The sequence below is a fragment of the Equus przewalskii genome, chromosome 5 (assembly GCF_037783145.1).
Source record: "Equus przewalskii isolate Varuska chromosome 5, EquPr2, whole genome shotgun sequence".
NCBI classification, from domain to species: Eukaryota; Metazoa; Chordata; class Mammalia; order Perissodactyla; family Equidae; genus Equus; species Equus przewalskii.
Window position 1 is genome coordinate 47,921,901 of NC_091835.1, and position 24,282 is coordinate 47,946,182.

The window sequence follows — 24,282 nt, forward strand, 5'->3', positions numbered from 1 at the left end:
TGTATGTTTTCTTCCAGCTTTATGGAGATATAATTGACATATAACATCATATAAGTTTAAGGTGTACAACATGATGATTTCATGTATGTATATATTGTGAAATGATTACCACAGTAAGGTTAGTTAACACAGCCATCACATCACATAATTACCATGTGTGTGTGTGTGTGTGTTGAGAACTTCTAAGATTTATCCTTTTAGCAACTTTCAAGTATACAATACGGTAGTGTTACTTACTTTACATCCTGAGAACTTATTCATCTTATAACTGGAAGCTTGTTGCTTTGACTACCTTGACCCATTTCTCCCCACACTCAAACCCCACACCCACCCCTGGCAACCACCAATCTTCTCTCTGTTTCTATGAGATTGGCTTTTTTAGATTCCACATATAAGTGAGATCGTATGGTATTTGTCTTTCTCTGACTTATTTCACTTAGCATAATGCCCTCAGGGTTCGTCTATGTTGTTGTAAAAGGCAGTATTTCCTTCTTTTTTATGTCTAAATAATATTCCAGTGTATATATACATATCCCACATTTCCTTTATCAACATCCCTTGATAGACATTTTGGTGGTTTCCTTGTCTTGGCTATTGTAAATAATGCTACAATGAACATGGGGTGCAGAAATCTCTTGGAAATAGTGTTTTCATTTCCTTTGGATATATACCCAGAAGTAGAATTGCTGGATCATATGGTAATTGTATTTTCAATTTTTTGAGGAACCTCCATTCTGTTTTCCATAGTGGCTATACCAGTTTACATTCCCATCAACAGTGTACAAGGGTTCACTTTTCTCCACATCCTTGCCAGCACTTGTTACCTCCTGTGTTTTGGTTTTTGCTTCCCTCTGGATAATTTCAAATGACCTATTTTCTAGTTTGCTGAATTTTTTTTCTTCTGGTTAATCAGTTCTGCTGTCGAAGCTCTCTATTGGATTCTTCATTTCAGTCATTGTATTCTTCAGCTCTAGGATTTCTGTTTGAGGTTTGTTTTGTTTGGTTTTTTGAAGGCTCCTATTTCTTTGTTGAACTTCTCATTTTGTTCCCCCCTAATTTTGTTTAGTTATCTGAGTGGTCACTGAATTTCATGCACGATTATTCTGAAGTCTTAGGCATTTCATAGACTTCCATTTTCTTGAGGTCAGTTACTGGAGCTTCATTGGTTTTATTTGGTGGTGTCATGTTTATCTGATTATTTGTGATCTTTGCTTTCTTGTGTTAGTATCTGCACATTTGACTAAGTTCTCTCTCTTCCAGACTTTACAGGTTTGCTTCAGCAGGGGAAAACCTTCACTATAGTGAGCTTAGCTTAGAGTACTAACGGGGTTAGCTAGTGAAGTCCTTGGGCAGGTGGAGCTTGCTATCAGGGTCTTTATTTGGGTAAGGCTACTCCCCATGCTCTGAGGTCAAGGGGGGATGCTACTGGCTGGGCTCCACAATTGGGTGGGCCTGATGGCTGGGCTCCACATTCAAGGACTGCCACTGGGTGGGCTTCCTGATCAGCTGGAGCTGCTGGCTGTGCTCTGCATCAAGACGAATGTCAAACAGCATACTGCCTGTGTTTTCTTCTAGAAGTTTTATGGTTTCAGGTCTTACCTTTAAGTCTTTAATCCATTTTGAGTTAATTTTTGTATATGGTGTAAGACAATGGTCTGCTTGCTTTCATTCTTCTTGCACATGGCTGTCCAGTTTTTCCAACACCATTTACTGAAGAAACTTTCTTTTCTCCGTTTTGTGTTCTTGGCTCCCTTGTTGAAAATTAGCTGTCCATAGATGTGTAGGTTTATTTCCAAACTCTCGATTCTGTTCCATTGATCTATATGACTGTTTTGTGCCAGAACCACTTTGTTTTGATTACTATACATTTGTAGTAAATTTTGAAATCAGGGAGTGTTCTTTTTTGTTCTTTTTTCTCAGGATTCCTTTGGCTATTCAGGGTCTTTTGTTGTTCCATGAAAATTTTAGGATTCTTTGTTCTATTTCTGTGAAAAACGTTGTTGCAACTTTGATAGGGGTTGCATTGAATCTGTAGATTGCTTTAGGAAGTATGGACATGCCCATCAGAATGACTATAATTAATCCAGCAAGAAATAACAAGTATTGGAGAAGATGTGAAGAAAAGGGAACCCTCATACACTGCTGGTAGGAATGTAAACTGGTACAGCCACTATGGAAAACAGTATGGAGATTCCTCAAAAACTTAAGAATAGAAATACCATATGATCCAGCAATTTCATTGCTGAGTATTTATCCAAAGAACATGAAAACATGAATGCATAAAGATATATGCACCACTGTGTTCACTGCAGCATTATTCACAATAGCCAAGACTTGCAAATAACATAAGTGCCAATCAAGGGACGAATGGATAAAGATGATGTGGTGTATATACACAATGGAATACTACTCTGCTATAAAAAAAACCATGAAATCTTGCTATTTGCTACAACATGGATGGACACTGAGGGTATCATGCTAAGTGAAATAAGTCAGATGGAGGAAGTCAAATACTGTATGATCTCACTCATAAAGAGAAGATAAAAACAACAACAAACAAATACATAGATACAGAGATTAGATAGGTGGTTACCAGAAGGGAAGTGGGGAGGGAGGAAGGCGAAGAGGTGACAGGGTACAGGTGTATGGTGATGGATGGTAACTAGTCTTTGGGTGGTGAACATGATGTAGTCTACACAGAATTCAAAATACAATGATGTACACCTGAAATTTATATAACCTTATAAACCAATGTTACTTCAATTTAAAAAAAAGTATATTGTTCACAGTATTGATGACAAGAAAAGATTGCACTTGAAATCAATCTAAAAAATTAACTTCACCTGTTTCAAAGTTTTTTTACTTTTTAAATGTGGCTACCAAAAAAATTCAAATTACATATATCTTGTGTATTATATTTCTATTGGATAGCAAAGATTTAGAGCAGTAGTTGTAAAGTCTTTTCTGTAAAGGGCCAAATGAATATTGTAGGCTTTCTGGACCATAAGCTCTCTTGCAACTATTCATCTCTAATACATAAACAAATGAGCATGACTGTGTTCCAATAAAACTTTATTTACAAAAACTGGTGGCAGGCTGGATTTCATGACACCTGATTTATATCACTAACATTAAATGTAATTATTGGCATGATTGGACCAGTGTGCCTTTTTTTTTTTGGTGTTTTTTTCTTTCTGTTTTTGTTGGTTTTCTCCCTTCTATTGGATTATTTGAATTTTTTTATTAGTATTCCATTTTAATTTATTTATTGGATTTTTTATTATATTTCTTTATATCACTTTCAGTGGCTTTTATGGATATTACAATATATATATTTAAACTCTTAAATCTAGAGAGAGTTAAAAACACATCTTAGATCTTTTGATATTGTCCCATAGGTCCTTGGGTGTCTGCTCTTTTTTTTAATCTTTTTACTCTCTGTTCTTCATATGGATAATTTTTATTTTGTTGATATGTCTCCAAGTTCAATGACTTCTCTGTCAACTTCATTCTACTCTTGAGACCATCCATTGAAATTTTTATTTCAAGCTTTGCACTTTTCAGTCCTTAAAGTTTCATTGGTTTCTTTTTTATAATGTATGTTTTCTATTTCTCTGTTGTAACTTTCTATCTTTTCATTCATTTTGTATTTTCCTTTACTGCAAGGGACATAATTATTATAGATGCTTTTCTCTTGAGTATGGGCCTTTGTATGTCAAGTAATTTGGATTTTGTTCAGAACATTGTGAATATTACGTGTGTAGATTCTGGCTGCTGTGAAACTCTTTTGAAGAATGTCATTTTTGTTTTAGCAGGCAATCAACCCACATAGTTGCACATTATCAGCTTTGGCTCAACTTCTGCAGGTAGTAGTCCAAATTTTTGTTCAATTGTTTAAGTTTTTGATACCCTGATTTGAGTCCATCCTGTGCATCTGTGGTTCAGAACCTAGGGTAAGACTTATGTGGATTCATACACAGAATTAGGAGAAAAGCTTCTATGGCTCTGTCTCTTCTACTCTTCTGCCTTCTGGGGCTCCTTTTTAGGAATCATTTGGCAAAAAAGATAGTGGGGTTTCTGTCTGAGTTTTAGGTGTCTGCACTGTGCCACTCTCCAACTGGGATATAGGGAAAAAAGTGAAATTTACCTCTGTAAGGATTGCTTCTCCAAGTTTCAACTCCCCTCTCTTTATTTATCAGAGTCTTCAGGTAGGTTTTTTCTCTTTCCTTTTTACGTTATCAGAGTCCTTAGATAGTTTATTTTTTCTTCCCAGAGTTTTTAGTTGTAATCAGTAAGAAGGATGGGCTGTAGAAAACTTACACTGCCATCAGGGAGCCTCCATCAACTTTCTTTTGACTGTTTTTCTTTTTTACCTTTCTTTTTATTAACTTTGTGTGTTTTCATGTTATAGATGTCTCTTTTGTTAAAAACAAATGATTGATTAAATTTACTTTGAAAAATTTGTCATTTAACTATAGAACTAGTCCGTTTACATTTAATGTAATTACTTGTATAATTGGATTTGTGTCTCCTGTCTTATTTTCTACTTTTTACTCACCAAAACTGTTCTTACTTCACTACTTTCTCTCTTTCTCTATTGATTAATTTTCATTATTCTGTTTTCCTCCTAGTTCGGAAATTATTTATTCAGTTTCTATTCATTTAACATTAAACTTCAAATTATAAGAGCTATATTTAACTATCAAATCTACTATTAACTGGTTCTTTTACCACCCTTTTGGACAATGAAAATAGTTTTTAATGCTCATTTTTATTGCTTTATAAAGTTCGTATACCTTTAGCCACATTTTAGTGACCTTTTATTTCCTCTGTATTTTTTTATGCATTTCTGATTTTTCACTAGGAATCATTTTATTGTGACTGAAGCACATTCATTGAAATTCCCTATTGGTGGTGAACTACATTTTTTTCTTGTTTTAAAACTGCCTTTATTTCTTTTTAATTAATTTATTTATTTTGAGGAAGATTAGCCCTGAGCTAACATCTGCTACCAATCCTCCTCTTTTTGCTGAGGAAGACTGGCCCTGAGCTAACATCTGTGCCCATCTTCCTCTACTTTATATGCGGGAAGCCTACCACAGCATGGCTTGCCAAGCAGTGCCATGTCCACACCAGGCATCTGAACTGGCGAACCCCGGGCTGCTGAAGCAGAATGTGTGCACTTAACTACTGCGCCACCAGGCCAGTCCCTTCTTTTTTATTTTTAAAGTAACCTTTTTCTGAGTATACAATTTAAGGATGGAAATTATTTTCTTCATCTCATTAACAATATCATTCTAAAGCTTCCTCTGTTGTGATTGAGAAGTCAACTGTGAGTCTTTCTGTTCCTTCTTTAAAAGTAGTCTATCTATTTCTTCTGACTCCATTTGATATTTTCTCCATGCTTCAATTTTTTGAGTTCTACTAGATACATGTAATTATAGATTTTTTAATTATTATGTTTGGCATTTTTTGGGTTTCTTGAATGTGTAGATTAATATCTCTACTATTTCATGTGCAATTTCACCTACTATTTAATAAAATATTGCCTTTGACTCATTTTATTTCTTCTTTTTAATTCTCCTGCCAGCTTTTCTGTATTTTCTATCTTTTTGTCTATAAATGCTGGATAGTTCTGGATAGTTTGTTCTGCCTTATTTTCAGTTCACTAATTCTTTCTTCAATCATAGCTAATAGCTGTTACTAATCCACATAATTTCAGTTAATTAATTTCTATTCAGTTCTTTCTCCTATCTATGTCATTTTTTTTTTAAGATTTTATTTTTCCTTTTTCTCCCCAAAGCCCCCTGGTATGTAGTTGTGTATTTTTTTTAGTTGTGGGTCCTTCTAGTTGTGGCATGTGGGACACCACTCTAGCATGGCCTGACGAATGGTGCCATTTCCGCTCCCAGGATCCAAACCTGCGAAACCCTGGGCCACCAAAGTGAGAGTACGCGAACTTAACCACTTAGCCACGGGGCCAGCCCCTATCATGTCATTTTCTATACTTTCTATTCCCCTACCAAAAATTTTAATCTTGTTGTTTGCTTTAGTGGGCATTTTAAGTATAATTGTTTTATGATTTGAGGTTGATAATTTCAATGTCATGTTTTTGTTTTGTTTCATTTTGTTTTGTTTTTTTGAGGGAGGAGTGTGTGTCCATTTCTTTGTCTATTGTGTGTGTTGTTTTTCACTCATGGTATTATCTTTCCTTGTGTGCCTAATTTTATTTGACTTTGTGATAATATTATATTAAAAATTGTTTTACTAATCATCAGAGAAATGTAATTAAAAACCACAATGAGATATCATTTCACAATTGTTAGAATGGCCATCATGAAAAAGACAAGAAATAACAAGTGTTGCTGAAGATGTGGAGAAAAGCGAATGCTCGTGCACTGTTAGTGGCAACGTAAATTGGTGCAACCACTGTGGAAAACCAAATTCTTAAAATCTAGCAATTCCACTTCTGGGTATTTATCCAAAGAAAACAAAAGCACTAATTAGAAAAGATATATGCTCCCTCATGTTCATTGTGGCATTATTTACAATAGCCGAGACATGGAAATAATCTAAATGTCTGTCAGTGGATGAATAGATACAGAAACTGTGGTGTACACACACACACACCTGAATATTATTCAACCATAAAAAAGAATGAAATCTTGTCATTTGTATCAACATGGATGGAGCTTGAGGGCATTATGATAAGTTAAATAAGTCAGAATGAAAAAGATAAATACCATATTATATCATTTATATGTAGAATCTAACAAAACAAACAAACCAAAAACAAGGAATCTCAGCTCATGGATACAGAGAATAGACTGACAGCTGCCTGAGGTGAGGAGCGGGAGGTGGGTGAAATAGATGAAGGAGGTTGAAAGGTACAAATTTCCAGTTATAAAAAGAATAAATCACAGGGATGGATACAGTATGGTGACTATAGTTAATAATACTGTATCGCATATTCAAAAATAGCTAGGAGAGTGGATCTTGAAACTTCTCACGACAAGAAAAAAATTTGAAAGAAAACAATTGTTCGGAAAAAATTTTTGATGCCTTTCCTATAATATCATCCTTAATAGAGGATTTTCCTTTGTTTTTTCCAGACACACGGGAGTCCTACCAGTCCAGAACCACTTTAAATGAAGTTCAAGAGTTGAGTTTTCTTGGACCAACAGATGATGGAATGTTGGGCTGCATTTTCAAGAGAGGACTTCTTTACTTCCAGCTTACTTTATGGGTATAATCCTTTGTAGTGGGTAAATTATCAATGTTCCCCCTCCTAGCAAGTTCCTAATTTGACTTCTATTTGCCTAGTCCCACAAGGCCACCAAAATCACTGCTCAGCCTTTCAACTACTCCTGCAGGAATGGCCAATTCTCTTAGGATAAGTATGCCTTGAATGCCTTAGCTTATATTTCTGATGTCTTGTCTTCTTCCAGATCTTGGTCCAGCAAGTTCCGGGGTATCTTGTACGCTCTTTGATATCTATAGTCCTGTGTTCGTTCTTGATCCTCAGGTTTACATGTGGAATCATTTTGCTACAGTTTTTCCTCTTCTTCAAGTTAAGACTTACATTTACAACTCCAACACATATGATAAAATTCAGAGTGTTAGGAAAATATGGCCATAGTGACATCAGTATCCAAGTTCACAAGACTATGTTAATTAGAGAGCCTTCACAAACATCTTAATTATGCACATCTGCTTTCCATATGAATTAAGATTTCCTCCTAGGAATTGTTTACAATGTTAAACATAATCTATGCAAAAAACCTGAGATACTGAGATGTTCAGTTTCTTTAGGAAAGCGATGAGTAAAGATTTGTAGTAAACTATCATATATTAAAATTAGTATCTAAATTCAGAATTTTAGGCATTGTTATCAGCCCTTAATGAAAGGTTTTAGATCGATGCATGGTATAGTTTTAGATAGTTGAAGGAATTCTCTTTCCCTTTTGGAATTAAATCTATTTCTTCCATGCAAAAAGAGCTTAAATATAAGATTTCATCCTATTTTTAAAAAACTTTCATTTAAATTCTATCACAGTAGCTACAGATCAAGTAAATGGAATTTTGAGAGGAATTTTTACTATCTACTCCTAATGGGCAAAATATTGCAGTGCTAGCTGGACAAAGCAGAAAACCAGGAAGCTACTTACCATAATAACAAGTGAGGATTAAGATAGGAGATTGGACTTGCCACTACTTCTGAATATCACGTAGGGTGAACTCTAAAGACACTGTCTCTTTTAGCACTGCTTTAGCACGAGATAGTCTTGCATGAAAGTATATTGTAAATGTTACATGATTCCCAATATAGTATCAAGCTGCAGTCCTGGAAAAGCTTCTATTTATATCTGTTAGGAACAGCTTTTATCAGGAAATATTTTGGCCTCCTGACCAGTCTTCTCATAACCTCCATGAGAGTACCTTCTCTGAAGTGACACATGGGACCTAGGGTTTACTTCTTAAAATGTATGTGGGGCTGGCCCTGTAGCCTAGTGGTTGAGTTCGGAACACTCCACTTTGGCAGCCCCAGTTCGCAGGTTTGGATCCTAGGTGACCTACGCCACTCGTCAGCCATGCTGTGGTGGTGACCCACATATAAAGTAGAGGAAGACTGGCACAGATGTTAACTCAGGGCTAATCTTCCTCAAGCAAGAAAAAAAATGAAAGAGAAAGATTGCCAGTAGATGTTAGCTCAGCACTAATCTTCTTCAGCAAAAAAATAATAATAGTAAAAAAACAAAATGTATGCTAGAATGATTTAAAATATATAATTAGGGCATAAAAAGGGGGAAGATAAAATTACTACCAACTATTGTAGAACCCCAAACTGGGAGAGCTGAACCAAGACACCACATTCATTTAAAACAAATCTTCCTCTGCAGCGGGCTCTTGAGAGCATTCAGCCTTGTGTTTCTCTTGCTTGGATTTGGCCAGTTCCTTTAAATTTTGCCTGACTGTTGGGTCTCTTAAATAAAACCGAAGCCAGCTGTTGAGGTATAAGGATAAGTTTGTTCCACAAAAGTCATGTCTTGACTTATCCACAGTAAGAAAAAAGTGCACTATTATGACACTTGGTTGGGTCTATAGGATTTAAATAGAATAAAAGCTATCAGTCAAAATGTGCTAGTTCTTTTTCTTTTTTTAAAGATTGACACCTAGGCTAACAGCTGTTGCCAATCTTCCTTTTTTTTAAAGGATTGGCACCTGGGCTAACAACTGTTGCCAATATATATATATATATTTTTTCTGCTTTATTTCCCAGCCCCACCCTGCCCCCGGTACATAGTTGTATATCTTAGTTGCAGGTCCTTCTAGTTGTGGGATGTGGGACACTGCCTCAACGTGGCCTGACCAGCCGTGCCATGTCTGCACCCAGGATCCAAACCCTGGGCCGCTGCAGTGGAGCACACGAACTTAACCACTCAGCCATGTAGCTGGCCCCCTCTGCTAGTTCTTGATAACTGCATTTTACAAGAAATGTAAGCAGAATTCATTTAAGATAAACACTTGTACCAATATTTGTTACCAACTTTTCCCCTGTACTGATCTGTGTTTTTATTTCTTTTAGAATGCACGGTTTAGGAATCACAGGTCTTTATAATTTGGGGATGATTTGAATGGAGGTGTAGGAATATTTAAAAGCTTAGAATTTTTGTTTCATCAAAAATGTTTGAAATGAAGCTTTTAAAATATATCAAAAGATAAGAGTGGAACAGAGAATGGAATTATCCTTGTGGGTTTTCACAGTTAATCAGGATTGAAAGCTTAGCAAGAGAAAAGATGCCAAGAGAATAAAGAGTTAAATTCTGAGCCCAGTTGGATTGAACGTGCATGTGCTAGAGATTTCCAGGGAAGAAGGTGTGCGTTATGCATGAAAAACAGTTGGGAAGAGGCGGTAAGCAAGAGAAACCACTTGGGAAGAAGGGTTCTGTGATATATGCACCAGTGAAATTTCAGCATGTAGAAAGTGTGTTTCCGTTCTTAATCACGTGAAATGAAAGATTGGTACTCAGGTCCAGTTAAACTCTCTCAGGTCTAGAGAATGGGTAAGTGTGATTATTTTTTCCTTCCCTGTTCATCTTCTGCCTTAGTGACCTAACTGGACTGAACTACAACATTTTACATTGTATTAAAAGCTTTCCATGTTCCAGGCGTGCTTTAATGTATCAACTCTTCAAATTTCTCTAACAAACAAACCTATGAGGCAGAAACTCTTTAGAGATGAGGAAACTAAAGCACATGAGAGGTGAAGTTCATTACCTGAGACCAAATGGCTGTAATTGGTAGCCTGGCTCCAGAGCCTGTTTCTTCATTACTTAGATCAGACTCCTGGCTACATACCCTTCTCAGCCTCAGTGACTGCGAGACCACGTAGAGGCTCTTGCTGCACCTTCTATAATTGCTTAGAATCCCTAGAACACTTAAGATTCAGAGAATCTTTTGGCCATAGTGAGCCAAACTCACTTGCCTTTATGTTTTCTGACTTAAAAAAACAAAACAAAAAAAACTCCCCTTATATTCTATTTTAAGGAAAAGACGTTTTATAGATAACTGTAAAACAACTGTGGTGGCCTAGTGGTTAAGATTCTGTGATTTCACTGCCGGCCTGGGTTCATTTCTGGGTCGGGGAACCACACCACCCATCTGTCAGTTGTCATACTGTGGAGGCTGCATGTTGCTGTGATGCTGAAAGCTGTGCCATCAGAATTTCAAATACCGGCGGGGTCACCCGTGGTGGACAGGTTTCAGCGTAGCTTCCAGACTAAGACAGACTAGAAAGAAGTATTTGCCACTCTCTTCCAAAAAAATTGGCCATGAAAACCAAATGGACAGCAGCATAACGCTGTCTGATACAGTGCCAGAAGGTGAGAGAATGGTGCAAAAAGACCAGGCAGGGTTCCGCGCTGCCGTACACAGGGTTGCTAGGAGTCAGAATTGACTCCACGGTACTAACAACAAAAATAAAACATCTCATATACTGCTATGTTCCGGGTACTATTTGATACATTCTGTCATCTAATCCTTGAAGGAATTCGAGGTTAGTATCATCATTTCCATATTAACAAATTTTAGTGCAGACTTGGGATTTAAACCCAGTTCTTTCTGATTTCAAAGCAAGTGTTCTCTTGCAAATTAGTACACAGAAAAGTTAAGATTATATTGATCATAAATGCTGAGATGTTTATAATATTGAATACCTCTGGGGAAGCTATCCACATAAGGCTGTACCTAGCAGTAGAATATGACAATAGGCAGTCTGAGGAAATTCTCCTGCTGGCAGGCTGAAGAACCACTCATTTAGAGATAAAGAACTATTGTACAATTCCTGTACAAATGGTATTTCCATACCTTCTGCTATCCTAAGAAAAGAACAAGAGGGTAGACTAGCCTACGGTTAAACTCTATAGACAAATATCTTCTGCCCTCTGAGGTAGATGGCATTTCTGATGTCACTATTCTCTCAGTGAAGAGTTACTCATAAGAGACACTAGCAGTGGTTTTAATTATGCTCAGAAATGTACGATATTGCACATACACACACACACATGGAAGCACTAATGTAGCAAAAAAAAGAAAAACTCAAGCGAGTTTCAGAAGAAGATTGTTTGAAAACAAAGGAGAGTCAATATACTTGGCCTCCAAGCATGCAGTTCCCTAGAAAGTTGTTGGACAAAAGTGAGGAACGACTCTGACTGCGATGAGAAAGCGGGGTATGAATTGTATCAGGTTAATTTGGTGATAGTAACTCAACTCTTATGCAAATGGAGCAAAATGGAGCTGAAAATAGAGCTGCGAGAGCCGTGAAGGCAAAACTGATTATGAGGCAAGACTGTTAGCTTCTTCATACAATATTTGTTGCCAAGATCATAATTAGAGACTTTCTGGATGGGCGACTGCCTAGCTCCATCAACAAATTCCTAGCATTGCATCAGGATCACAAGCCAAGTTGTGATAAAGCCACTGTGCTCTTGCTTTCTCAGCAGATAAATGAGGTGCAAATGCAATAGGGAGACCTTAGAACTCACCATATTTTTTCTTTTCAAAATATATGGTATCATCAGAAGAAAAGGACAATAGCAGTTACTAAGCAAGGCTATCGGGTTTCCCCAAAGGCTCTTAGATCTGGCATATGGTAGGCATTTAATGTGTGTGAAAATATTGGTTGTTGAAATGTTTCACAATGGTATGACTAGTTGTAAAAAAATTAATGTTTCTCTGTACTTGCTATTAACTATAATCAATGGAATCAAAATCAACAAGAGGGTCCAATTTTAACCTATTCTATGCCAGCTTGATTAGAACGGAGCCAGCGACCTGGAAGTAGCTTATAAATATATACTCTCATATTAAGTATTCTTACCACACAAAAAGAAAACAAAATAAAAACAAAGTAAAAATAAAAGGGACACTATATATATACATATATTGGTTAAATGGAAAAAACTCAGGAGGCTATAAATCAATAATAACATGACCTTCTGGGAACTGCTATGTTGTACTGTACATTAAAAGTTACTTTTCGGGGCCAGCCCTGTGGTGTATGGGTTAAGTTCGCGCCCTCAGCTCCGGCAGCCCAGGGTTCGCAGTTTCAGATCCTGGATGAGGATCTACGAACCTCTCATCAAGCGATGCTGCGGCAGCATCCCACATAGAAAACAGAGGAAGATGGGCACGGATGTGAGCTCAGGGACCATCTTCCTCAAGCAAAAAGAGGAAGATTGACAGCATATGTTAGCTCAGGGACAATCTTCCTCATAAAAAAAAAGAAAGAAAGAAATAGGAAAAAAAAAGTTACCTTTTATCCAACAGGCCTATACGTTAGGTACCATATAGCAGTAATTGTTCTGGGATTATTAAAAAACAATTAAGACAGTAGAACTTTCTTTCAAGAAATTATATTCTAATGGGACAAATAAAAACAAATAACCTGGACACGAGTTCTGAGGGAGCACAGAGGAGGTGCATGCAATCCCGGCTGGGTAGCAGGGAAGGAAAATACACGGGGACGTGTCTTAAAGAATGCTGGGCTGAGCTATGTAATGTTATAATCCAATGTTACTGCAATTAAAAAAATAAATAAAAGAATGCTAGGCTGACAATGAAGGAGAAAAGGGTACTCAAGGTAGATGGGAGAGATGAGAAAACAGACAGAATTTTAAAGAGCCTGATGTGTACAGGAACTTTTCATAATTTTGTATTTCTTTATTCCAAAGTGCAAAAGCAGGAAAAAGCAAAAGCTGGAGAGGGATGAAAAGAATAGTCATGGAGGATATTTTTACCATTCTAAGAAGTTTAAATTTTATTTTTTAAGGTCATGAGAAAGCATGAAAGGGTTTTAAATAGTATGGTCAACATTGCTGGCTTTGTGATTTAGATTTGTGGGCCTCTCTGGGTGCAGTGGAGAATGTATTTGAAAGGACAAGACTGGAGACTCTGACTGAGCAAGAAATAGAAAAGTAAACCAAGCAAGTCAACACTTTCCCTAGGACACTGAGAAGAGTATGTTGGCTAATATGACACAGAACTCCACAGCAGGTGGCACTTATTAAGAGAGATAATAGCATTCCATCTTTTCTATGTGTTTGAGGTCTGGACACTAGACAAAGGTCACTGTCAACTTCCTGAATTATTCATAAACCTTACTTACTTTACATTAAGTGACACATATAAATGTCTAACAATATGGTACTAGAATTTACCCAGTCTGCTCACGTAAATGCTGGCCATACTAAACTGTTGTCTGTTCCCCACTCATGTGAATATTTACGCCTCTGCTCACATTGCATTCTTCACCTGAGTGTCCTTCCTCTCTTGTCTGCCTAGAAAATGCCAGAAATTTTTCAAGGCTAACCTCTTCTGACACTCCCTCCATAAAGCCTTCTTTTTCTCCCTTGACCATTCTCTTCCTTGTGCCACACGACTGCATATAAATACTTCCATTGTAATCTTACCTCTTACTGCTTCCTTACTAAGGGTCAGACACAATGCAAAATACTTTTCACAGACATATAATCTTAAAATAATCTTACAATTTATTTCAGATTATAGATGGAGAAACTGAGAATCTCACAGACATGGGGTAACTTGCTCAAAGTCTGGTGGTTAGTAAGATAAGACCAAGGCTTGAATGTAGGTATGTTGAACTCCAACATTTATGTGATTTTACTAATGTCAAACTATTTTATTTCTTTCTCATATTTTATACTGCAAGAAATTTGAGAACCAAAATGTCATCTGTATATCCCTATGATGCCTGCAAGTAAATAGTGGGTGTCAAAAACTATTGTTCAAATGAATGAATGTTTAGAGCAAGGCCACTGTGTGGGGTAGGTACTCCAGTGGCTAGAATTCCACATAACTGAAATGGGGCAACATCTTGTCAAATCAGCTATTTTGTACACTGAAGCATAATATCTTCCAAGGCTATCCATGTTGTTGTAAATTGTAGGATTTCCTTCTTTTTTAAGACTGAATAATATTCCATTGTATATATGTTTCACATTTTCTTTATCCATTTATCTGTCAATGGATATCTGGGTTGTTTCCATAGCTTGGCTATTGTGAATAATGCTGCAGTGAACATGGGAGTGCAGATATCTCTTGAGATCCTGATTTTAATTTTTTTGAATATCTGCCCAGAAGTGGGATTACTGGATGGTATTGTAGTTCTATTTTTTATTTTTTTTTTGTGGACCCTCCATACTGTTTTCCATAGTGGCTGCACCATTTTGCATCCCTATCAACAGTGTAAAAGTTTCTAATTTAGTGTCATGCTCAGGGAAATCAGTCAGTCACAGAAGGGCAAATACCACGTGATTCTGATTATATGAAGTGTTTAAAATAGTTAAGCTCATAGAGACAAAAAATAGAATGGTAGTTGCCAGGAGGTGGGAGGAGGGGGAAATAGGGAGTTGTTATTCAATGGGTACAAAGTTACAGTTACACAATATGAATAAGTTCCGGAGACCTGCTGTTCAACATGGTGCCTATAGTCAACACCACGGAATTATACACTGAAAAATTTAAGAGTTACCTCATGTTTACATCTCATGTTGAGTGGTCTTGCCAAAAAAAATAGAACAAAAACAAAGCCAAAACAAAAGGACACCAAGGAAACTTTGGGAGGTGATGAATATGTTTACTACCTTGAGTGTGGTGATGCTATCATGGGTATATGCTTATGTCTAAATTCATCAAATTGTATACATTAAACGTATGCAATGTTTTGTATGTCAATTATATCTGAATAAAGCAGTAAAAAACACCTTGAAGCTAACATGAGAAAATCTGATTTAGCTATAGAATTTCATGAAAGCAGGAAACAGGATAATGGCATCTGATCGAGGAGATCTTTTGAAGGACAGGGATGTCTAAAAAATGGTGAGTTTACCACAAACATTCTCAAGAATCTGAAAATATTGGATAAAATCACTAAGAGAAGACACCAACTGTGGTAATAGTGTAGTGAAAGTGCATTTTGCCGAAAAATGTTAAAATTAACTCATACATTTATATGAATTATTATATAAATATTGCTATACAAACATCAATTTATTATGTCAACATTTAAATGCTTACTATATGGCAGTTGTAACTGAGTCTTCTGCCTGACAGTTTATTCTATGACAAAGACAAATACGATTCTGCTGAATAAATGACAGTGCCTACTATATAAACAATCACGTGTATGACTGCGCCTACTATATGAGTCACATTGACCATTAGAAAGATAAATGTGATAGATTTCTTGCCATTAAAGAAATTAAAGGCTTGTAAAAGATGTCAGTCTTGTAAAGTAATAGGGGCACTAAATTTGGCTAGAGTTGTGTCATCACCATCCTGAAGCTGCTGATTGAAGCCAATAATTTGGGATGGGATTAATGTTGGGCAATCAATCACAAAGGAGAGACTCACAGAAGGCTTCACAGGGGAAGCACCATTTGACCTGAAGAGACTGGGGAAGCGAGGCGCGTTCAGATAATTGGAGGAGCTGAACAAAGTTGCGGAAACATAGAAACCATTGATACACTGAACAGTGGGTGGTTTAATATGACTGGAGAGTAGAGTAGAGGGTGTGCTGTGTCAGGAAGGTCTAGTGGGAGATAGGCAGAGATTGGACCATAGAGAACAATATATGGCATCCTAATGAAATTAAACCTTATCTTGTTAGATGTCACTCAAGAATTTTAAGGTGTGTTGCATTGTGTGTGTGTGCGCGCGCGCGCGTGTGTGTGTGTATGGGAAGTAAGTTTTGCCTTATAAAAAATTTGTCTGTGATGAGGAGGTTTGAAGATGGAGCATAAGTGAGAGAAAGAAGAGAACTTTAATTTGGGAGAAAGATAAGGAATTTATCTAAGACACTAGAAGTAAAAATGGAAATGAAGTGTTAGGTACCAGGTATGTTAAAGAGGTGAGCTCTGCAGGTCTTAGGGACTGATCAGAAATGTCTCTGAGGAACAGGGGGCCGATTCAGTTGGCTTCTGCACTCCTGACTTGGGTGACTTGGTAGATTAGGTTTGTGAATGAAACTGGGACCCCTCTCCCTGGTCTGCTGGGCAAATCTAGCAAGTGAGCTGCATAGGCTTAAAGTCAGTACAATAAAACTCAACGTTGTACTGTGAAAGAGCCACACAGACCTCTTAAGCCTGTGCCTAAATGGCCTTGCAACCCGTCATCTCCTCACTGAAGATGCCAGCAGGATGGATCAGCAACAGAAAGAGATAATGGGTACCTCACTCTCACGTTTCCCAACTACATTTCTTAGAGACTGTGGAAAAAAGTGATGACCCTGGTCCTTGCCTCCCTCCCCACATAGATAACACCAACGTTACAAGCCTTGTTTGATGTATAACCAAAAAGTTCTTGTTATCCTTGAACTAAATTACTAGATGTGCAAGCCATTTCCTGCTTATACACTGCTCTGTTAAAAGGTATATGAACTGTACTCAGAGCTGTAGACCTTGGAGCAGGTCCTCAGAATAGTCTGTTGAACTGTTTCCTGGATTCAAATTCCTAACCTTGATTATCGAATAAACTCCTTAATTAACCTTTACCCAGACTCTTTATTTCAGTCGACAGGTTGTTGTTCACTTACATATAAAATACAGGAAAAGAAGCAGGTCATAGGTGAAGGTGGGGGAACAAAGCATTGATGTAATTCTGCCTTATGTGAAAAGTACAAGCTTTCTAGTTATACAGATCTGAGTCCACTTCTAGGTTGTTGTTGGCGGTGTGACTATGGGCAAGTTGTTGAAGGAATCAAATCAAATTGAGAGAGCTATCAATTGAGCTTCTTTAGGAATAGATACAGGAATCGAATTACCTAATGAAACATTGAATAATTGGGGAAGAATTAAGGTTAATAAGATTTTTTTTTTTTATTGAGCCTTTCGCTCTAATTAGTATATGTCCACAATCGAATTTCACAAGCTATCTCTGTAGACTAGTATTTAGGGAAATCCAATTCCAGAGTGTCAATCTTAGGAAACCTTAATTAATTAGCTATTTGGCACAGTATAAAATCACTACTGTCTATGTTAATATTAGCAGATTCGTGTAATAAAACCATGTCTAAATAAATCAGTATAATCTCCGGAGGAGTAGTAAACAAATGAAATATGGTCTGAAAAGATATTTTACTTGTCATGCAACATAAACTATGACTATGCCCCCTGCCCTCAAGTGAAGACAAGGCAGATGAACAAAAAATAGAAACCTGCGGACAACAGTAAAAGGAAACCAGGAAGTTACATTCTTAAAATGATTTTCCCCTTTTCTAGTGAACCATGTAGAATAGGTAAAAAGAAATGACTATCTTTCAAAGATATTTATACAAAAAGTCATGGCAAAGTCAACATTTAAAATAGCCAAAACGTAGGAATTTGTCCTGGAAGTCTACTTGATCAGGCGAGAGCAGGTAGTGGGGTTCTCATTAAGTACGTGATTGCCGGATAAAGACAGCTTCATGGGAGAGCAGCTTCATTTTAATTGGAACAGGCCTCTGTGGAAAAAGAAGTACGTCACTGAAGTTGTTTTCTAGATTATCCGTGACTTTGAGGCTATGCTCCTCAGTGAAGCAATCGTTTTCTTATTTCATTAATTCTTCTTAAAAATAAACTTACTCTGTCCTCTCTGGAAACAAAAACTACAAAAATTGTGTTTTCAAGGGGAAGTGAATGTGTGTGCTATGAATTCATTTGTCTGGAAGGCTGGAAAATGTTACTGAATGTGGTGAGCGTTTATCAATTTCAACAACAACGAGAAAGAGCGCAAGATCAACAGTGAGTGAAACCAAATCTCTTAGGGAAGAGATTAGATTTCAGCACCTATTTGTGACCATGAACTTGCTACAAACAGAATAATAAGTCTAGTACACAGTGGGTCTTCATATATTTATGGAATGAAGGCAGTATTTTGGAAAATAAAGTGCAACATTAAATTAAGCTAAAATGTGACATTGAACTATTATTTATTCACAGGAATCTGTTCTTTGGCTGTTATCCCATTTATTCAGTCCTGATTTTAATCCAGCCATTAGTCATTGCTGATCTCATGTTTCAGAATTTACAGCATATCTGGTATGATACATTAGAAAGACACTGCATTTATAATCATGCATTTATGTCAGAAATCTGATTAACTTATCAAATACTGAAAACGACTTGTCATTTTCCTTTTGTTTCAATATGTAAAGCCTTTTTCCTTACTCCAAATGGTAAAGGCTATAAATCCGATCTGCTGTGTGGATATAGGAATGGAATGTGTGTGTGTTTTACAGGTTGAATAAGTTCATGTAACTCTTTATATTTACAGATTCCTTTGGGCTCTTAAAGAAGGAACGTTTTAAGCCATGATTTTCTAGTGAGGTAACATTTTTAGGAGGAGTGAGACTCTGGTCTGTCCGATACAGAGTCAATCAATTATGTTTTGTCGAGCAGTTTTTTTTAACCACACTGATCCTACCTCTGGAGTTAGGACTTTTATTTATTTATTTATTTTTAATTTTTATTTTTTTTCGGATGTGCATCATATTTCAAATTCTGGATACATTACATCATGTTCACCACCCGAACACTAATTATAGTGCATCCCCTCACATGTGACCCTAATCACCCCTTTTGCCCTCCCCCCTCCCCCCTTCCCCAGTGGTAACCCCCGGTCCAATCTCCAATGCTATGGGGTTTTTTTTGTGTGTGTGTGTCGTTTTTATCTTCTACTTATGAGTGAGATCATGTGGTATTTGACTTTCTCCCTCTGACTTATTTCACTCAGCATAATGCCCTCAAGGTCCATCCATGTTGTCACAAATGGCTGGATTTCGTCGTTTCTTATGGCTGAGTAGTAGTCCATCGTGTATAAATACCACATCTTCTTTATCCATTCGTCCCTTAATGGGCACCTAGGTTGCTTCCAAGTCTTGGCTATTGTGTATAATGCCACAGTGAACATAGGGGTGCAAGTATCTTTATGCCTTTGTGTTTTCAAGTTCTTTGGATAAATACCCAGCAGTGGAATAGCTGGATCATATGGCAGATCTATCCTTAATTTTCTGAGGATATGGAGTTAGGGCTTTTAAATATTGCATCATCCCCACACTGAATGTTCTCAGTATTAAACATGAAATTTAATGAGATAATGCATAAGTTTCTAGTTGGTCAACTATATCACAGTCATTCTCCTTGTTTCTAATAGAACTATCCCATTCCCCGTGACTCATGAGTTCCCACTTCACATTCATTCAAGTTTATTTTCCTTTTAGGCTGCATTATTCTTTCCTGTCAAAAAAGCTAGGCAAAATAAAAGCAAACAGTGACAATTTCGTTTTAGCATGATTCTTAAATCAGAAAGTATGAGGGACATTTAAATGAGGAGGAAAAAATATCAACTTTGATTTGGCAGTTGTTTGACAGAATAGGAAAGAGCATTTGAAAGGACATGGGCCTGTGAAATCAATAGTCACATATTTTTGTTCCCAGGTTCTCAAAATCTTATTTCTCAGAGGCAGGAATTGAAGATGAACTTATCAAAGCAAGTGGTCCTTGCTTTCTAGCCTATTAATCTCATGAAAAACGTGGGCCAAACTTAAATTACAGAGAATCTCCCAAATATTTGGATTCTTTAGCCATTAAGATGCTTTCCACCTGGAAATTCTGTGATTCAGTAGAATTTCAAGGGCAGTAGAAGCCCTTGAAATTGGTCTGAGAAAGAAGAGATCTTTATGCCTTATATATGATATATCAAGTTAATAGTAAATAGCTGTTTGACAAGGGGACGTGCTTGACCACGATTATATCTAGAACTATCTTTGAACAACCAAGGATATGCTGGGATTCTAATATATCTGTTTTGGAATCAAATTAAACAGTAATGTGACTATAGATATATAAATCTGTGGTGACTATAGAGTTAGATTGTAGATCCGCTGACTAAAGTACAACCTATGAAGGAAAAATTACTTAGCTAAACTTAATAAGTTGGGAAAATATTTGTCGGTGTTGACACTAAGGAATGAGAGAGACAAGATGGAAAAGGAATCTTCCCCTCCCTCCCTCCCTGTGATATTGCGATATAATAAGAAATATTTATATTTGGTCTTCCTCCCTGGTTCCTGGTACAGAGCTCCTAAAACTTTTGGAATTTCTTCAGTGACAAGGGTGAGAGGAGTGTCTTTTGTTATTCACAGCAAACCCTCTTTGACCACACCTGAGTTTATGCTAGTGAGGGGACTCTTGGTGGGCCTCTAGCTAGCTTCAGGATGAAAGCTGGTTGCCAGAGGAATCAACCATGTGATTAGAGTATTGGAACTTTCAGCCCCACACCCCTGACCTCTGGGAAGGGGAGAGGGGCTGGAGATGGAGTTAATCACCAATGGCCAATGATTTAGTCAATCATGCCTATGTAATGGAACCTCCACAAAAATCCTTAACAACAGGGTTCATCATGGTGCTGGGAAGGTGGAGTGTTTGGAGAGGGCCTGGAAGCTCTCAACCTTCTCCCATCCCTTGCCTGTGCATCTTCCATCTGGCTGTTCCTGAGTTGTATCCTTTATAATAAACTGGTAGTAGCAAGTAAGCCATTTCCCTGAGCATGAGCTGTTCTAGCAAATTATCAAATGTGAGGAGGGGGTCCTCTGATTTCTAGCTGGTTGGTCAGAAGTCTGGGGGGCCTGGACTTGTGACTGGTGTCTGAAGTAGGGGCACTCTTGTGGGACTGCGCCCTTAACCTACAGGGTCTGCACTAACTCCGGTACTTAGTGGCAGAATTAAATTATAAAACACCAAGTAGGTGTTCAGAGAGTTGGAGAATTGGTTTATGTGGGAAAAATCTCTACACATTTGGTATCAGACATGTTGTAAGTAGTACCCTCCCACCACTGCACACATCCAAATAATAACCAAGTCCTGCTAATTCTTCCTAAACATTTCACGAATCTGGCTTTTCTGTTTATTTTCCATCCCTACAATCACTTTCCTGGTTCGGTCCCTTATCACCTCTCCCCTGGACTATGCACAGTCAATACCAATTCTCACTTCTCATACATCACCTCTTTGGTCTAGAACATTTCCTTCCTCCAAATTAATCTTATCCTGTGTCTGATTAATCCCTTTGATCCTGTAAATCTCAATTCAGGAGATTCCTCTGAGACTTTGTGTCAGGTCATCTGGAAAAACTTCCTATGTCCTGGGGAAGGTTAGGGCCCCTCTTCTGATCACAATATTATGGGTGGGGCACTCTCCCTGCATTTACTACATTGCTTTCTACCCTTGTTGAGAAGAGGGAGCCTGTCTTAGTTATCTCTACATTCTTTGGACATAACAGAGTACCTGCTCTATAATAGTTGTTCAATAAAATATTTCTTGAGGGTCAGAAGCTTGCTTTGACTTTCCACTCTATAGCATCACTAGAGTTGCCTGGGCTTCCACACATACTTCTTACCTTTGTCCAAGACATGAGCTACTCAGGAGATGTCTTCCACTCAGGTTCCATTGTCATTCATCTCTACACGTCATTCTAAAGCATATATTTGACCCTATCATTTCTCTACTTTCATTATTTTCCTATAATTTTCAAGGAAGTTTCAGGGTGAAGTTAAAATTCTGGTTACTTAATATCTTTGTATCTGGCCTCTGCTTATTTTGTTTACCATCCGCCCTTCTCCACGTACGTCTTTGGCACAGATTTATAGGATTACTTGTACTTCTTAATAATCAACATGTGACCACACATACATCTTCTCTTTTGCCTGACACACCTTCCTCCCAATGCCTCCTTCCTTTGTCTAAATCCTGCCCCTCTTGGGGGCCGGCCAGGTGGTGCAGCGGTTAAGTGCGCACGTTCTGCTTTGGCAGCCTGCGGTTCGCCGTTTCGGATCCCAGGTGGGGACATGGCACTGCTTGGCAAGCCATGCTGTGGTAGGAATCCCACGTGTAAAGTAGAGGAAGATGGGCACAGATGTTAGCTCAGGGCCAGCCTTCCACAGCAAAAAGAGGAGGATTGGCAGCAGATGTTAGCTCAGGGCTAATCTTCCTCAAAATAAATAAATAAATAAATAAATAAATAAATAAATAAATAAATAAATAAATGAAATTTAAATCCTGCCCCTCTCTTAAAGTATCAACTCTCTTGGGAAAGACTTCCCCAAGACACCTCCACTCATATTACCTCGCGATACCTGAGTCACTTTTCTCATTGCACCCCATGCTTCTTCTAGGATGTACCTATTACAATTCACTATTGTTGTCAGTTTCTGTTTCTGTTTCCTTTCTATAAGTATAAACTTCTTAATGGAAGGACCTGTGTCTCCTTGGACCTGCATTTTTAGCTGTAAGTGCAGTATTTGGTGTTAGTATGAGATCAATCGCAAAGGAAAGAAAGAGAAGGAAGAAAAAGAAAGAAAAGCAGAGAGAAGGAAAGGCAAGAGGCATGTACTGATTTCCAGATGTTTAAAATCATTCCAAATAATAACCTTATACACAAGGGTCTCAGTAGCTGACTGATTGCCATCCTCTCTGTTTCCACAACACTTTACAAAATAAAAATGAGTTTTACAGTCATAATTTATTTGATCCTTACAAATGTATAGGTTTTGTTGATATTTCCATTTTAAAGCTACCAAAAAAGAAACTCAAGAAGTTCATGAGCTAGGAAGTAAGAAAACCAGGATGTGAATCAGTCTGATCAACATGAATCCAGATTTTCTGATACCATACCCAGGACTGGCTACGTAATTTGTGGGGCCCAGTGAAAAGGGAAAATGCGGGACACATTCAAAATTATTAAAAAGTTCAAGACGGTGACAGCAGAACATTAAACCAAGCTCGGGACCCTTCTAAGTGCGGGCTCTGTGCAACTCTACAGGTCGTATGCCCGTGAAGCCGGCCCTGACCATGCTTTTCCATAATTCTGAGGTACTCGTCTTTCGTATGCTAAGAATGGGGTTGGCAACATGTTTATCATAAGCAAACTCTGTATGTTGGACTAAAGAGAGAAAGAATTAATGTTGAACACAAAGCACTGGGGATAAGCGTTTTGGATACCATCTCATTAATCCTCACAATAACCTGCACCTATACCTCCCTTCTTTACAAGACTTGATTTGCTAAAATGGTAAATGCTCTTAGTGTCGTATTGGAATTGCTCCATTGGCAAAATAAACATTTTTACGGTGATGTAATATAAATTTCTTAAAAGCTTGACTTCACAATTTAAAATTTAAATACATTTTAAGATGTAACATATGTGCCTCTACCTTTAGATAAAAGAATTAGTATATAGAACAGCAAGGTAGAGATTAATGTTCTGAGTATAACAGAAGACACAAGGAAGCCAAAACCCAGCTTGTTGTGTGTTGACTGCTGAAATATGATCAAGATGAACATTTTTCATGGTTTAATTGATTTAATTAATTGAAAATGAAGTAATTGATTTTTAGAAGGTGTTTAAAAAGTGTGGTTAGGGATTGAAATTTTCTAAATTGAATTCATAAATCTTTGATAATCCTCAGACAGAATAAGGAAGTATTGGTAGAAACAAGTCTCCTATCAATCATACAAGGTCATATGAGGTTAAATCAAGGAGGCTGCTGTTTGTAACCAGATGTTAATGCTCCATAAATAGTAGAGTGGCTCATAGTAATATAGAACCTAACGTGGAACTATTTAAAAACATTTTTTTTAAATGCAACCTATTTGTAGACGCTCTTCCACCATATTGGGAGGAAACTGTGAAGAGTTAAAGGAGATCCTCCTAGGGAATCTCACCAAT

At 37.4% G+C, this 24,282-nt stretch overlaps 2 long non-coding RNA genes across 3 annotated transcripts in view; both read left to right on the plus strand.

Annotated features, from left to right (window-relative positions):
* Positions 1–8,760, plus strand: part of LOC139083525 (uncharacterized) — a 330,299-nt gene extending 321,539 nt beyond the window's left edge. For both annotated transcript variants that reach the window (XR_011540326.1, XR_011540327.1), the window contains one exon: positions 7,113–8,760. This is a non-coding gene — a long non-coding RNA (uncharacterized lncRNA). The remainder of the gene's footprint in view (positions 1–7,112) is intronic.
* A 2,222-nt stretch (positions 8,761–10,982) lies between these two features.
* Positions 10,983–24,282, plus strand: part of LOC139083524 (uncharacterized) — an 80,893-nt gene continuing 67,593 nt past the window's right edge. The window contains exon 1 of the long non-coding RNA XR_011540323.1: positions 10,983–11,056. This is a non-coding gene — a long non-coding RNA (uncharacterized lncRNA). The remainder of the gene's footprint in view (positions 11,057–24,282) is intronic.